The sequence below is a fragment of the Lissotriton vulgaris genome, unplaced genomic scaffold (assembly GCF_964263255.1).
Source record: "Lissotriton vulgaris unplaced genomic scaffold, aLisVul1.2 SCAFFOLD_4059, whole genome shotgun sequence".
Lineage (NCBI taxonomy): Eukaryota > Metazoa > Chordata > Amphibia > Caudata > Salamandridae > Lissotriton > Lissotriton vulgaris.
This window is the reverse complement of record NW_028246222.1, coordinates 147,707-163,312: the sequence shown is the minus strand read 5'-3', so window position 1 is coordinate 163,312 and position 15,606 is coordinate 147,707.

Here is a 15,606-nt window from a genome sequence, read left to right as displayed (position 1 = left end):
TGAGTATCGAGTTTCAGCTCCCTTTAAACTCCTCGATAAGAAAAGAATGACCCTCTCAATGCCTTCAAATTTCTGTACAAGCACCGCACCTAAACCTTTCAAGCTTGCATCAGTAATCAAAATAGATTTCTCAGAAGGATCAAAACTGCTCAATTTCGGAGCAGAAGCTAGCCTCTCCTTGACGACCTCAAACTCGCGCTGACATTTCTCTCCCCAAATAAAATCTACACCCTTCTTCAACAAATATCTCATATTAGCACACAAAGAGGCAAAGTCTTTCACAAACTTACTATAATATTCAGCAAGTCCCAAAAAACTCATCAACTCTTCCTTGTTCTGTGGGGGAGACATCTTAGAAATGGTAGAGATCAGATTTTCCTTAGGCAAAATTCCTCCTTCTGTAATAGTGTGACCTAGATAATCAATGGAAGTTTTTCTAAATTTACATTTCTCAATCTTGACAGTCAAACCTGCATCACACAACCTTCCTAGAACAGCAAATAACCTAAAATCATGTTGAGAATTATCTATGCCAAACACAAGAATATCGTCCTGATAGACTCTAACACCATGTAATCCTTTTAAGACCTTCTCTAACGCCCTCTGAAAAACCGATGCGGCTGACACTAAACCAAATGGTAGTCTAACGAACCTAAAAGTGCCATAAGGTGTCACAAAAGAGGTTAAGTCTTTCGAATCCTCTTCCAACCTAATCTGATGGTACGCGGACCTTAGATCAATGGTGCTGAAAATTTTAGCACCTTTAAGTAGCATAAGCATGTCCGCAATCTTGGGTAGAGGATAATGATCAGTAACCACACACTTGTTGAGTTCTCTTAAATCAACACAGAGACGGAGAGAGTTGTCCGATTTCTTGGCTGCGACAATCGGGGCAACCCACTCCGTTCCCTCTACTGTTTCTATAATGCCTCCCTTGACCAGCTTATCAAGTTCATCTTTAACTTGTTCTCTGACTGCTACAGGTACATTTCGCACTTTGCAGCAGACAGGTACAGCATCCTTCTTCAAGATGATACGATGACAATAGTCATTAAGACATCCCAAATTTTCCGAAAAAACTTTAGGAAATTTGGCTTTCAGTTCACTAGTGAAATCATGAGAAACTAATGAAACAATTTGAGGTGTGCAGGGAAAGGGCTGTTTTAGAAGAATGGGAGGTGTCGAGTTCGGATCAAGCATAATACCCAAATCTTTGAGAGCAAACCAGCTTATTATGCTATCTCCTTTTTGAGAAACATACATTTTTGCCTTGGCCAACCTATTCTTATAATTAATCATACCTTCAAAAAACCCCAGTAGTTTAATGGGTTGACCAGCATAACCAAATGGTCTTATATCGGGGCGTGAGAGCTCAAGTTTATGTCCCAACTTACTCAAAAAAAAATCTTTTGCTACAATAGTAATTTTTGCCCCAGAATCGAACAAGACTTTGGTGGGATAACCTTCCACCAAAATTTCATCACAAGGGGAATTCTTTGCTTCCTCAGCACTTACAGTTTGAATATAAATTTGCCCACAATCTAGGTGTTCATCTAGATTATCTTCATTTTCAAAATCATAAAATATTTCATTCACTCTACCTCTATAGTTTCCCCCTTTACAACATGAGGTGAAGTGTCCTTTCTTTTTACACTTACTACAATAAGCTTTCCAACCTGGACATTGTCTATCTGTGGCAAAATGCCCCATTTGACCACATCTGTAACATTTTACTTGGGAGAAATCCAAACTGTTCTCCTTTTTTTTATAAGGAATTTTGTTCGAAACATTTTCATTTCTAGAGTCTTTTTGCTGATTTTCACCTGTTCTAGCAGTAGATTTCACAACATTCACAGTTTCTTTAGTAGTTTTGTTGTCACCATTCTTTTTGATGACTTCTACACATTTAATAGAATGCTCTATCCTCTTAGCAATAGTAAGAACTTCCTCTAAAGAAGGTTCATCCTTTTGCCACAATTCTTCTCTCACCTTTTCAATATAACACCCAAGCATGAACTGATCTCTAATATGCTCATCAAGACTTGCTCCAAACTTACATGAGGAACTAAGTTTCCTTAAAGCTGTAATATAGTTCTCAATCGTTTCTTCTTCCATTTGTGTTCTTCGACCAAAATGATATCTTTCTAAAATTGTACTGACTCTAGGAAGATAATGCTCATCCAGTTTTGCAATACAAATTTCATATTCATTTAAACTACCGTCATCAATGTCAGGCAAATGATCGAATACCTCTTGTCCTTCTGCCCCCAAACAGTGTAAAAGTAGAGCTGTCTTCCTTTCAGCACTCAAGCTAGAACCACACACCCTTGCATACCTTTCAAACACTTTACGCCATTTTTTCCATCTAATAGGAGGATCCCCAGGTGAGGACAAAAAGAAAGGGGGAGCAGTGACATTTTGCATATTGTTGTTAGATATAAAAAAAAAATAGAGCACAAAATGAAAATAAGAAAAGAGATGTCTACTATGTGTGTGTGTCACAGTAGAACACACAAAGTCAGTTCCAAGTAAGTGTATCAAATTACAATGTGTGTGTGTCACAGTAGCAGGACACACAACAGGTTGATTAATGTCAGGTTGTCTAATATGTGTGTGTGTCACAGTAGTAGGACACACAAGAGCAATTAGCAGGACACACAACAGCTTGTCTAAAATGTGTGTGTGTCACAGTGGTAGAATACACAACAGGAGTTTCCAGTGAGTGTGTCAGGAGAAAGAATTAAGAAAACAGTACCTTTAAATCGTCGAAAAAGAACTTGGCAAATTTAGTACACATAAATGTGACAATAAACGAGTTCAGGGTAAAATAGAAGAATAGCGATGACCAGCGATGTTCATAACGCGATTACAGAGTAACGCGTATAATGTGAAGTGGAAACCGAAGAATTCACCAATCCAAGATGGCGCCCACGTTTGCGTGGCTCCCAGGGTGCCTTGCGGCACGTTTGCGTGCCTCCCGGCCGGCTTTGCGATGAGTCAAGAAGCGAGGCGAAGCAAGATGTTTGTTTTTCAAAGCTTCGAGATTCTGGCAATGGCGTTCTGTTGGAAGAGGCAGCTCGCTCCTGGGGACGCTCGCTCGTGGAGACGCTTGCGAAGACGTTGGCAGGTAGGACAATCTTTCGAAAAATGCAATTGCAGAGATCGAATGCGCTGTAAAAAATAGGCGCAAAAGTGTCCGATGCAGTAATTAAAAAGCCAATAAAGCCCAACAAAGTTAACACCGCTAAGTTATACTTTTGTTTCCTCGCTAAAAATTAAGTTGAATTCTTCTTCTTACCCTGAAAGTGGAAATAGAAGTCTCTTTTGTTTTAAAATCCAGTCCTAAAATCCAGTCCAAGGTTATTCAAATGTCTTCCACCTTGAAAGTTGAATGCCACCAAAGTATCTCAGATTGTTCCAGGTATCCAGGAATTTCCAAAGGAACAAATCCCTTTTTTTAAAAAAAAAAAATTGAGATAGGTGTTGAGATCTTATCTTCTTCTTCCCATCCTGCGTCGCCAAATGTAAAATAAGGATCCACAAATTAAAGGTAAAAAGTAGAGGTTTATTTGAAGAATAGATCCCATCCACAGGTGAACATCCAGCCAGCAATAAAGTAGGATAGCAACTGCTTAGTGATCAAAGGATAACATTCCATCAGAGAATCCAGTGTCTCATGACATCAGCGCAGCTATGTCATGAGGCACAGACACACAGGACCAGGATGCCACAGAGACCTCAGTGCTGCGTACCCTAAGCGCAGCCTGCACGCACCCTGCCGTGCATGAGCTGCATGCTAATTGGCTGTCAACAGTCAAAATCAGGAAGTGTTGCCAGCCATCTTGTGCCTCGGTAGAAACAATACAAAAGGGGGTGGTAATGGACAGAGCATCTGAACCAATCAAACACTCACACCCAGTCAAAAGATCTGGGTTTAATCCATCACCGTTCTTTAGCCCACTCTGCCACCCCAGTTCAGACATGGCTATATGCAAATCAGTCTGACCCTGTGCCTCATGGGAACAGTCCAGCCCGAACTGCCAAGCCATGCCTTCCCTGGACCGAAAACAAGCTTCCGAGGACCGGTTTCTGGCATTCCAGCCGTCTTCAGCCCGGCTTGCTTGAATTTAGTGGCAAAGTGAGCAAGGGACTCACATCTGAGCATACCCTGCCACACTTATGGCGGCCAAAAGCGGTACAAAAGGGGGTGGTAATGGACGGAGCATCTGAACCAATCAAACACTCACACCCAGTCAAAAGATCTGGGTTTAATCCATCACCGTTCTTTAGCCCACTCTGCCACCCCAGTTCAGACATGGTTATATGCAAATCAGTCTGACCCTGTGCCTCATGGGAACAGTCCAGCCCGAACTGCCAAGCCATGCCTTCCCTGGACTGAAAACAAGCTTCCGAGAACCGGTTTCTGGCATTCCAGCCCTCTTCAGCCTGGCTTGCTTGAATTCAGTGGCAAAGTGAGCAAGGGACTCACGTCTGAGCATACCCTGCCACACTTATGGCAGCCAAAAGCGGTACAAAAAGGGGTGGTAATGGACGGAGCATCTGAACCAATCAAACACTCACACCCAGTCAAAAGATCTGGGTTTAATCCATCACCGTTCTTTAGCCCACTCTGCCACCCCAGTTCAGACATGGCTATATGCAAATCAGTCTGAATCGAGGCACAGGAAACCAAAGAAAACACATCTCAAAATGCGAAAAGGTGGCAGGGTAGAAACACCCTGACCCCCTAGGCCTGCTCAGGGGTCCCACAACGACCCCCAGGGTCAAAAAAAGCATTTTTTTTAAAACAAAAATTGTCAAGATTCGCTCACCCAGCGTGTATTTCGGACAATTTTTTTTTTTTAAACAAAGAGCGGGTTCCCGCACTTCGTTGCTATTTAGCCACCAGGTTGGCCAAATCTCGGGGGCAATGTTTTAATTGTTATGGGGGGCCCAAAGGGGCCCCTAGCCCTGGGGACCGCTACCCCCTGGGGCTTATTCAATTTGGGTGGTGAGGCTCTCAGGTCTGGAGCCCTCCATGGCCCTGGGGACCGCCACTCCCAGGGCCAGCTCCTGCAGTGTCCCGGGGTGCCTCACGGCTCCCACCCTACCATTGCAAACTGCTTTGCTTCATTGAAGCGAGAGCAGCGAAATCTGCTCTTGCTTCAATGAAGCAAAGCAGACTGCTTTTCCATATGGGGTGTATATATAAAAAAACAATATCCCAACTGGTATAATTTGTAGACAATTAATAAAGATATGCATGCAGCATTATCAAACGAGAAAACAAGGAGACTCTATATATTTGTCGTATGTGCTCAAGGCATCATTTACTTCAATTTTATCTCAAAGGATCTAGCAGGTACAATTACAGGTAATATCAGCACTGCAATTTTCAATTCTAACAGAACAACCCAAATTTGTACAAGGTGCACGAGTGAAGAGGTGAGTGACACTACGGCGACACATGTCACAGAGTGATCAGCGTGAGCGGTGCAAGGTGTTTGTGCATAAATATATACAGTGAATAAAAAACAGGGTGGTTTGGTTTCAAAACAATTTGAATTAGTCAATTTATTTTGTCCATCTTTACGAAAACCACTATGTATGGGGTGCCTAAAGTCTTGCTGATAAGTCGACAGCGTTTTGATCCGTAGAAATTGGGATCATCTTCAGGACAGGGTGGGTTGATGGCAGTGCTGCAGGGGGGAAAATGAGCATGTGTCAGGGGGAACAGGGTTAAAAAGACCTTAGGGGTGTAGGTAAGGCGCATCAGAGTATAGATCTCACCAAATATCGCGTTTAGTAGGACATGTGAGGGAGGCCGGTACGTAGGAGTATTCCACTATTACTGAGGAAGATGCAGGATTCCACCAATGTAGAGGGCAATAGAGACACACGGGACTCTAATGGTATTTAGTGTGTAACGGATCTCGGAAAGGGAACAAGAGGTCCTAATTAAACAAGAAGAGTGGTGGAAATGAAGGTGGAATGGGTGTGCGTGACGGAAGTCAATAACTTACCCAGTGGAGCGTGATGAAGGTAAGCGGTAAAAAATGGGAGGAATCCGGGTGTGGTCTGATCCTCAGTGTTAAGCGCTGTAATTTGAGCGTTTTCCATAGAATACGGAGTGTAACTGATCTAGGAAAGGGAACAAGAGGTCCTGATTTAAAAAGGGAGAGTGGAGAAAATGAGGGTGGAATGGGTGTGCATGACGTAAGTCACGAACTTACCCAACGAAGCGTGATGGGGGTACGCGGTAAGAAATGGGGCGAGTCCCGGTATGGTCTGATCCGCCCTGTTAAGCGCTGTAATTTAAGCGTGGTCCGCACAATACGGAGAGTCAATCTGTGGAAAAGGGGGGGGAACAAGGAGGGGGAGGCAATTAGAAATGCTGTGCAGCTAGTGTCTCATACAGAGGTAACAAGGCGCCCGGCTGGGCAAGAAGCGTACCTTTCCGCAAGTAATGGCCACCGCAAATGAATCGCTTTCCCGGCGTTGCTAGTGCAAATGGTGTCCATGAACAAAGCTAGTTAAGGATAGGGTGAAGAGTGACGTGGGCCCAGGGCTATTCATAAGTGATGTGGTGATAGGTGGAGGAGCGGAGGGTTGGGACTGGGAGGCGGGACAGAAAGAAAGGGTAGGGAGAGAGGAACGACAATCCATGAGTGCAATGCGCTCCATTGAAGGGGTGAATCTATTGGAGGGAGAAATGATGAATGTAGGTGGAAAACTAGACAGATATTAATGCATGGGTGTGCAAGAAATCAAACTGCACACTTGATCTATTAGGAGGCACAATGATTGCACTACCTATACAGAGCGAATAAATATGGACACTTTCAAGTCATAACAGAGGAGGAGGTGTACTACATAACGGTTGGGAGGCAAACAATTGTAACTTGCAAAAACCATTAGAGCAAAAACAAGCATGGACAATAAAAGCATATTGATCACAGTATATGGATAAATCGGGTCCTAACAAGGATGCTGCTAATGGAAGTAGGAGGGACACTTACAGTTCAAGTGGGGATACATTCAAGAACAGATCCAGAGGTCTCCTGGGGGCCAACTAGCCCACCAGGTACCTTCACTAAGCGCCACTGAGCTGCGTTGCAGAGTGTTGTAAAAAGGGGCGTGGCCTTTGAATACCTCTCTGCAACGCAGCTCCCTGGCACATACTGGAGGTACCTGGTGGGCTAGTTGGCCCCCAGGGGACCACAGGATAGAAGAGGAATTAATTCCCCAACTTAAAACGCACCAGAGGGCATGTTTGCACACATGTCACCGCAGGCCCCACCCCCTTCCTTAACCATTGTACAAATCTTCCTCTAAAATCAGCCGAACTACGAATTCCGATTTACTCCCCTGTTATCAAGAGAGAACCCAGTGCAGCATCTTTTAGCCCAGCACTGACCCTGAAAAGTAATTCTAAGGGTACTTACCAGTAACTTGTATTTCCTTCCATAGGAATCCATTGTGTGGTTTTCACCAGAAAAGTTTCTAAGTGTTGATTTTTGAAACATACAAATATTCCTCTAAAATCAGCCAAACTACGAATTCCGATTTACTCACCTGTTATCAGGAGAGAACCCAGTTCTGCATCTTTTAGCCCAGCACTGACCCTGAAAATGTATTCTAACTATACTTACCAGTAACTTGAATTTCCTTCCATATGCTAAGATTTACTGGTTTCACTTGAAAATTCTTCTAAGTGTGGAGTTTTGATACTTTAAAATATTCACCAAAAACCAGCCGAACAATGAATTCCGATTTACTCACCTGTTATCAGGAGAGACCTCAGTGCTGCGTACCCTAAGCGCAGCCTACACGCACCCTGCCATGCATGAGCTGCAGGCTAATTGGCTGTCAACAGTCAAAATCAGGAAGTGTTGCCAGCCATCTTGTGCCTCGGTAGAAACAATAGTCAAGTCAAGTCAAGTCATGGAATTTGTATAGCGCACTACATACCCAGAGGGTTTCAAGGCGCTTAGGAAGGGGAGGAGGATTATTTGTCAAATATCCATGTTTTGAGTTGCTTTCTGAATGCTAGGTGGTTCTGGGTAAGGCGAAGGTAAGCGGGGTGGTAATGGGGGTGGTAATGGACGGAGCATCTGAACCAATCAAACACTCACACCCAGTCAAAAGATCTGGGTTTTATCCATCTCCGTTCTTTAGCCCACTCTGCCACCCCAGTTCAGACATGGCTATATGCAAATCAGTCTGACCCTGTGCCTCATGGGAACAGTCCAGCCCCAACTGCCAAGCCATGCCTTCCCTGGACCGAAAACAAGCTTCCGAGGAGCGGTTTCTGGCATTCCAGCCGTCTTCAGCCTGGCTTGCTTGAATTCAGTGGAAAAGTGAGCAAGGGACTCACGTCTGAGCATACCCTGCCACACTTATGGCAGCCAAAAGCGGTACAAAAAGGGGTGGTAATGGACGGAGCATCTGAACCAATCAAACACTCACACCCAGTTAAAAGATCTGGGTTTAATCCATCACCGTTCTTTAGCCCACTCTGCCACCCCAGTTCAGACATGGCTATATGCAAATCAGTCTGAATCGAGGCACAGGAAACCAAAGAAAACACATCGCAAAATGCGAAAAGGGGGCAGGGTAGAAACACCCTGACCCCCTAGGCCTGCTCAGGGGGTCCCACAAGGACCCCCAGGGTCAAAAAAAGCATTTTTTTAAAAACAAAAATTGTCAAGATTCGCGCACCCAGCGTGTATTTCGGACGAATTTTCTTTTTTAAACAAAGAGCGGGTTCCCGCACGACGTTGCTATTTAGCCACCAGGTTGGCCAAATCTCGGGGGCAATGTTTTAATTGTTATGGGGGGCCCAAAGGGGCCCCTAGCCCTGGGGACCGCTACCCCCTGGGGATTATTCAATTTGGGTGGGGAGGCTCTCAGGTCTGGAGCCCTCCATGGCCCTGGGGACCGCCACTCCCAGGGCCGGCTCCTGCAGTGTCCCGGGGTGCCTCGCGGCTCCCACCCTACCATTGCAAACTGCTTTGCTTCATTGAAGCGAGAGCAGCGAAACCTGCTCTCGCTTAAATGAAGCAAAGCAGACTGCTTTTCCATATGGGGTGTATATATAAAAAAACAATATCCCAACTGGTATAATTTGTAGACAATTAATAAAGATATGCATGCAGCATTATCAAACGAGAAAACAAGGAGACTCTATATATTTGTCGTATGTGCTCAAGGCATCATTTACTTCAATTTTATCTCAAACGATCTAGCAGGTACAATTACAGGTAATATCAGCACTGCAATTTTCAATTCTAACAGAACAACCCAAATTTGTACAAGGTGCACGAGTGAAGAGGTGAGTGACACTACGGCGACACATGTCACAGAGTGATCAGCGTGAGCGGAGCAAGGTGTTTGTGCATAAATATATACAGTGAATAAAAAACAGGGTGGTTTGGTTTCAAAACAATTTAAATTAGTCAATTTATTTTGTCAATCTTTACGAAAGCCACTATGTATGGGGCGCCTAAAGTCTTGCTGATAAGTCGACGGCGTTTCGATCCGTAGAAATTGGGATCATCTTCAGGACAGGGTGGGTTGATGGCAGTGCTGTAGGGGGGAGAATTGGCATGTGTCAGGGGGAACAGGGTTAAAAAGACCTTAGGGGTGTAGGTAACGCACATAAGGGTATAGATCTCACCATATATCGCGTTTAGTAGGACATGTGAGGGAGGCCGGTACGTAGGAGTATTCCACTATTACTGAGGAAGATGCAGGATTCCTCCAATGTAGAGGGCAATAGAGACACACGGGACTCTAATGGTCTTTAGTGTGTAACGGATCTAGGAAAGGGAACAAGAGGTCCTAATTAAACAAGAAGAGTGGTGGAAATGAAGGTGGAATGGGTGTGCGTGACGGAAGTCAATAACTTACCCAGCGGAGCGTGATGAAGGTAAGCGATAAAAAATGGGACGAATCCGGGTATGGTCTGATCCTCAGTGTTAAGCGCTGTAATTTGAGCGTTTTCCATAGAATACGGAGTGTAACTGATCTAGGAAAGGGAACAAGAGGTCCTGATTTAAAAAGGGAGAGTGGAGAAAATGAGGGTGGAATGGGTGTGCATGACGTAGGTCACTAACTTACCCAACGAAGCGTGATGGGGGTACGCGGTAAGAAATGGGGCGAGTCCCGGTATGGTCTGATCCGCTCTGTTAAGTGCTGTAATTTAAGCGTGGTCCGCACAATACAGAGAGTCAATCTGTGGAAAAGGGGGGGGGAAACAAGGAGGGGGAGGCGATTAGAAATGCTGTGCAGCTAGTGTCTCATACAAAGGTAACAAGGCGCCCGGCTGGGCAAGAAGCGTACCTTTCCGCAAGTAATGGCCACCGCGAATGAATCGCTTTCCCGGCGTTGCTAGTGCAACCGGTGTCCATGAACAAAGCTAGTTAAGGATAGGGTGAAGAGTGACGTGGGCCCAGGGCTATTCATAAGTGCTGTGGTGATAGGTGGAGGAGCGGAGGGTTGGGACTGGGAGGCGGGACAGAAAGAAAGGGTAGGGAGAGAGGAACGACAATCCATGAGTGTAATGCGCTCCATTGAAGGGGTGAATCTATTGGAGGGAGAAATGATGAATGTAGGTGGAAAACTAGACAGATATTAATGCATGGGTGTGGAAGAAATCAAACTACACACTTGATCTGTTAGGAGGCACAATGATTGTACTACCTATACAGAGCGAATAAATATGGACACTTTCAAGTCATAACAGAGGAGGTGGTGTACTACATAACGGTTGGGAGGCAAACAATTGTAACTTGCAAAAACCATTAGAGCAAAAACAAGCATGGACAATAAAAGCATATTGATCACAGTATATGGATAAATCGGGTCCTAACGAGGATGCTGCTAATGGAAGTAGGAGGGACACTTACAGTTCAAGTGGGGATAAATTCAAGAACAGATCCAGAGGTCTCCTGGGGGCCAACTAGCCCACCAGGTACCTTCACTAAGCGCCACTGAGCTGCGTTGCAGAGTGTTGTAAAAAGGGGCGTGGCCTTTAAATACCTCTCTGCAACCCAGCTCCCTGGCACATACTGGAGGTACCTGGTGGGCTAGTTGGCCCCCAGGGGACCACAGGATAGAAGAGGAATTAATTCCCCAACTTAAAACTCACCAGAGGGCATGTTTGCACACATGTAACCGCAGGCCCCGCCCCCTTCCTTAACCATTGTACAAATCTTCCTCTAAAATCAGCCGAACTACGAATTCCGATTTACTCACCTGTTATCAAGAGAGAACCCAGTGCAGCATCTTTTAGCCCCGCACTGACCCTGAAAAGTAATTCTAAGGGTACTTACCAGTAACTTGTATTTCCTTCCATAGGAATCCATTGTGTGGTTTTCACCAGAAAAGTTTCTAAGTGTTGATTTTTGAAACATACAAATATTCCTATAAAATCAGCCAAACTACGAATTCCGATGTACTCACCTGTTATCAGGCGAGAACCCAGTTCTGCATCTTTTAGCCCACTACTGACCCTGAAAATGTATTCTAACTATACTTACCAGTAACTTGAATTTCCTTCCATAGGCTAACATTTACTGGTTTCACTTGAAAATTCTTCTAAGTGTGGAGTTTTGATACTTTAAAATATTCACCCAAAACCAGCCGAACAATGAATTCCGATTTACTCACCTGTTATCAGGAGAGACCTCAGTGCTGCATCTTTAAGCCTAGTACTAATCCTGAAAAGTAATTCTAACCATACTCACCAGTAACTTGAATTTCCTTCTATAGGCTAACATTGACTGGTTTCATTTGGAAATTCTTCTAAGTGTGGAGCTTTGGAACTTTTAAATATTCACCTAAAAATCATCCGAACAATGGATTCCGATTTACTTACTTTACTGTTATCAGGAGAGAACTCAGTGCTGCATCTTTTAGCCCTGCACTGACCCTGAAAAGTAATTTTAACCATACTTACCAGTAACTTGTATTTCCGTAAATAGGAATCCATTGTCCGGTTTTCACCAGAAAAGTTTCAAAGTGTCAATTTTCATAAACTACAAATATTCCTTAAAAATCATCTGCATGACTTAAACACATTTTTTCAACTGTTTACAGGAGATGCACCAGAACTGGATCCAGGATTCACCACTGAGTTAGAAAAAGTAACAATAACACTACTTACTTGCTAAGTGAATTTCCTCCAGTAGGATAACATTGGTGATTCTATGTGCAAATGTTTCTGTGTCAACTTTTAAAATACAATAATATTCATTAAAAATCAACACTGTTACCAAAACGATTTTACTCAACTGTTTACAGGAGATGTCCCAGGACTGAATCTAGTAACCAGTCCTGTGGTTAGAAAAGTAATCCATCAAGTAACTAATTGCATTTAACTAGAAATTCCCATTCAGCTCATGTTGCATTGTCTTTGAAATTGTGTTGCCCATTGTAACAACTGTAACTACTGTAATACTCTATTGCCTATTTGCAAAGTATTTAAACTAAAGTAATTACTTCTGAGAAAGTATATTTTGTAATGTAATTTATAATGTAATTGTATTGTAATTTAAAAAATAAAGTATCTAAAAATAAATAGTTTTTAAAAATGTAGTAAATCAGTATCAAAAAAATAAATATAAGAATTAATACATTTAAAAATTGTCACTTGCAAAACCTTTGAAATTCACTGAAAAAAACATAGGTTTCAGACATGTCATATTTAGGAATTAGCATTTAAAAAACCTTTGAAATTCACTGGAAAAAACATAGGTTTCAGACATGTTATAGTTAGGCATTAGCATTTAAAGAACCTTAGAAATTCACTGAAAAAAACATAGGTTTTAGGGGTGTTATAGTTAGTTGGACATTTCACTCATACAAAACCATTGAAATTCCCGCAATATAGTTAGTTGTACTAACTATAACTCGCGCACCCGCAATCCACTGCTGATGATGTCACATATTACATCATTCATGACATGGTCAGTGACATCATTGATGACATCACTGATAACATCTCAAATGACATCACTGATGACATTCCAGATGGCGTTCCTGCGCAGAAACACCTCCTAAAAGTGGCTGTCTACAATCAACAAGATTTCACTTTGTCACTTTTGGGCTCATGCTTTGTCAAAATCCTGCACTAACTTGAAGCAGGTGTAAGAATTGACACAGCAATCTGAGCATAGGGTCCCCAGACCATTGCTGGATATACGTTGCACTTCCAACATAACTCAAACAATGCACCACCTTTACAGCACAGATACATTACATATATGTGCCATTTTTATTCCATGGTGCACCGCATTGTAAATACGGCGCTTCCATGGTGATAGTGTCACGGAGCACAATAACTGACATATTCCTGGGGATATGCCAGTTATTGTATTTGTGCCCATTAGTGTTTCAATGTAGTGATAGGATTACTACATACCAATGAATGAGTCACTACAAAACTAAAACAACAGTGACAGAGTGTTTACTGGAAGTGTAACGATACAAACTAGTAAATTGAACGTATAAAACACAAATTTGCAAGTACATGGAAGACTGCATACATCGTCTATAAGGATTTTGAAACAGTCTATGCCCTAAGGCCTATTTTAATGCATGAGTACTTAGATAGTGAGTGGATGATTACAAGACTGCAAGGAAAGAATGTGATTGAATTTATAACAGCCTCAGTTGTACCACAGTACACAGATAAACACATACTGCTGAATGGCTCACTACAATATTGAAACAGTAGTGTGAGAATGTTTGCTGGAAGTATTAGGATACACATTGAGGAATTGAACGTATAAAACATAAGTTTGCTGGTGCATAGAACAGTGCATCCACAGTCCATAGAGGTTTGAAACAGCCAATGCTCTAAGTCCTCTTTTAATCCATGACTATCTAGATACTGACTGGATCATTACACTTCTGCAAAGAAAGTTTGTCACTAATTTTATTACAGCTTCAGTTTTACCACCGTACATTTAAAAAGAACATACTGCTGAGTGGCTCACTACAATACTAAAATACCAGTGGCAGTGTGTTTGGTAGAAGTCTAAGGATACATACTGGGGAATTGAATGCATAAATCACAAGTTTGCACCTGCATACAAGACAGCATGTATACTCCATACGGATTTTAAAGAAATCGATACCCTCAAACCCACTTAGCATATTTTAAATCAATACAAACATTTAAAGAATATATAACTGAATCCATAACTGCTTCTTTTTTAGTACAATAAATACATTAGTAGATACTGCTCAAACCTGTATTATTTTTCAACAATAAATGTATTCTTCTAACATCTCATAATTTAACAGACATTCCAATACAACTTCATCAGATATGTCAAACAGATCAATTTCCTTGTCAGCAGGTTCTGATTTAATGTGTTCTAAAATTTCTTCATAATTTAAAACATCAACGAAATCTGCATCACAGCTTTCGTCTTCAAAATCACAATTGATGTCTGCAGCAATAATTTCACCTTCTTCACTCTCATTACCTATGACAGATACGATTAGTTCTTCAATTATACTCAAAATATTATCCAAAATCTCCTGAGTATGAGGCTGTTCTCTTTCCATAATTTTTCCTTTATGTTCTTGCTCCTTGTATAAAAATATAAACAGTTAATGTTATCACTTTTCGTAATATATAATACAAAACTATAGTTTTCAACTATTTTGGCCTACAAAAAATACTACATAAATACAATTATCTAATAACATTCCATTAGTACAGTTGTACTCCTTTCCAAAATTATACAACTATAATTACTTATAAGGATATCCTGTTCTGAGCTTTTCTTAAATTTTGAAAGCAATCACTCCTTATGACTATAGGAAAAGACTCATGCTGGTATAGTAAAATACACTACTACTAGAATATGTCTATTAACCTTACCCTTTCCAAAATAGTAAATGTGTTTTACTATAATGGAAAAGATAGTATTCATTGTCCTGAACAACACTGTGTATCTGTGTATATTTAGACATCATTATCACACTACTTTTTGAATACTTCATGTGTTTACTCTATCTCTATTCCTCATCTATAACGTAGTCTGACCCTATTAATTACCTACCCCTTCCAATTTCGAACTAACCTCTCCTCTAGTATTTATCTGCAACCTTGTAGCTAACAGTTCTTTATTTTTCTCACTGCTTTTAACCTATAATTACGTAACATTAATTAACCTAGGCCTCTCACTTTATTGTCTAATTTTATATTATACATTTCCTTGTATTCTACTAACTTTTCTTTATGCAGTTGCTTTTTATCTATTCTCTCAATCCTTCAATATATTGTGTTTTTCATTAATGTTCCTTCTTAATTTGAAAAGTCTTTCTTCTATTCCTAACTCAATGTGTCCTTTTCCCTTAAGACCTTGCTTATCACAAATTTTATTGATTCTTCTTTTAATTTAGAGAAAATACAACAACTGACTACATTCAATATTGTCTATAATGTCAGCTAAGTTTACTTACTCACTAACTTGTCAAACAACAATCTTTGACTCTCACAGAAATATTTCCACTTTCGCTTCGAGAATGTCTAAGGAGCAATTGAAAACCGGTCTCAACACTGAAACGTCTTCGGTGAAGTGCTCA